Below are 2,434 nucleotides of genomic sequence, written 5' to 3'. Positions count from 1 at the left end.
AGGTGACTAAGGGGCTGAGCTGTGACAGAGCCAGGCTTGCCTAGTGCCAGGCTCGTCCACGACAGGAGACCCTGCTCACAGCGCTCAGCCTTCTCACGAGAATCGGACAGATCTCTGGGCGAAAGTCAAGGAGCTGACTGTTCTAGCTGCGTGACGGGGGCGCTGGCTCCGTCGCGGGAGCGGTCTCGATGGCTCAGGGGTCTCATGTCCGGGTTCCCGACAGCGTGGACACTGGGCGCGTCTCCTCCTGCTGGCTCCCTCCTTGGGGAACCATGTTTCCTCCTTCCTAGCTGCTATTTGTCAAACATCAGTTTTAATTCGGGGCACCCTCTCTCTGGGAGATTGCAAAAATTAAATCGTTTTTAAGCAACCAGACGACACTGGTGGGTTGTAACAGACTTGTGAAATTTGCGGAACTTGGCGGTTGAGGTTCAGGCCGACTTACTTCCCTGAGGCCCGGGGAGCTCCGGCTCTGCCTCTCCCAGTCTGGAGCTGACCTCGCCAGCTGGGGCCCGGCCACTGTGCCTTGGACCAAGGAGGCAGTGAGTCCCAAGGCAGTCGAGGGCTCTCGAGGCCACCTCCAGGCCGGGTTTCCTGCCCGTTCCCTGTTGCTGCGGTGCGTGGGCGGTCCCACCTGCAGAGGCCAGCCTGGTTCCTGGGGACACCGATGGGAGCCGGCTGCCCTTCGGGAGAGTTCACTCTCTCCCCTTCGACCCGATGACTCAGATCCCCCGGTGCAGATGGTGCCCGGCACGTTCTAAACGTTCTATGGGCCTGCACTGCCATTCAGGACACCGTCTCTTCTCCTCTGTAGAAGGTCACCTCCACTCATGCAAACAGGAGCGAGACGATGTCCACGTGTCAGCCATCGCTGGGCTTGTACTGTCACTGCAGTCCTGGCGTAAGCCGAGCACGGAAGGCTGGGCGCGTTTCGGGCTCCCCCAAACTCCTAGCTGGAAACTCGGCCTTGGACTTTAGGCCACGCCCTCCCCTGCTGTGCAGGGCCTTTGACATAACAGAGGGGGTCCTCTGTCTCCGCAGGGGACTTGCAGGGAGCCAGGGGCCACCTGCACTTACCTGTTCAGAGCTAAGATCCTGGCCTCTGGGCCAGAGGCTGGGCGCTCAGCGGGTCTCCGGCCCCCACTAGCCGTGCGCATTCTCTGTATTTGCCTCGTCTGTGTAGTGGAGGAGGCAGTCGCGCCTACCCCGTGCAGACCGAATACACACACAGCGCTGAGAACGAGGCCCGGCGGGTGGTACACGTGTATTATGGCCGTTATATTATTATGAACAAGAAACTGTGTCATGCTCGGTGAGGCTCACAGACAAGGGACAGCGCAGACCCTCATGGCATATCGGTCCCCGAAGGTGCCCTCGTTCCATCCCGGGTTCCAGGGCGAGGGGGAGGGAAGGCTGCAGAAGGAGGGAAGGCTGCCCGTCAGCCGTCTTTAGGACAGGAAGTTTATCCTGGATGCTCCAGGGGACCCGCTGCATCACCAGAGTCCCTAGAAGTGGAAGACGGGGACAGAAGCGGGCGTCTAGGGAGAGGTGGCTGCAGAAGAAGGACCCCGAGAGGGGCCGCCGTGGGTGGGTAAGGAGGCCGGGAGCCGGGGGCGCTGGAGGGGCAAAGACACAGACTCACCGGTGGAGCTTCCAGAAGGGACCCAGCGCCCCCTCCATCCCCCGTCCTCCAGCTGGTACAGTGGGACCCGCCACGTTCGTGGCAATTCGTTGCAGCTGCAGGAGGGTTTCGGACCCAGTTATCCCCACGTGACCTCGCACTGGCCCTGTGACCAGTCCTGGAAGCTTCACACTGCCCGTGCTGTGCTCACGGCTGCAGCGTCGCTTCTTGACAAACCCTCCAAGGCTACGCGACGCTGCCCGCCATCGGATCTCTGCTGGAGCTCCTTAGTAAGACGCTAGGATTTTCTTCCACTGACAAATTTTGGGGGGCCTCTGAGGTTTGGGAGGCGGCTGGCGTTTGGGGCGATGGGAGTACTGTGTAACGTTCGGGATGCCTCTGGGGCCTACACTGCGGCCACGCAGCTCGGGGGTCCTGCCGCGTGGCTGGATCGGGATGCTCCAGGCTGGGCTTCCATTGCCCCGAAGACTCTGTCCCGTGAGAAAACCATCAATAACAACGCAAACACGTCCATTCTCGCGCGCGTCCACTGCCCTCCGCATCGCCCGCTGGTGACGTCGGAGGCCAGCGTCCTGGAGGGACTTCCCTCCACTCAGGGGGAGCCTCGCCCCGGGGGAGCACCGCGGCCGGCTCCTCCTCCTCCCCAGGCCCCCTCCTCCACCGAACCAGGTCTGGATTTATAACCTTTCCTGGCGACATCTGGCTCGGTTCCCTCAAGCTTTTTTGTTTTGTTTTGTTTTGTTTTTTATCTTTCATCCAAACTCATCTCATTTCAGTTCCATTCCGTGTCTT

This window comes from Pteropus vampyrus, unplaced genomic scaffold (genome assembly GCF_000151845.1).
Source record: "Pteropus vampyrus isolate Shadow unplaced genomic scaffold, Pvam_2.0 Scaffold237, whole genome shotgun sequence".
In the NCBI taxonomy this organism is placed as follows: domain Eukaryota; kingdom Metazoa; phylum Chordata; class Mammalia; order Chiroptera; family Pteropodidae; genus Pteropus; species Pteropus vampyrus.
Note: the sequence above shows the minus strand (reverse complement) of the source record.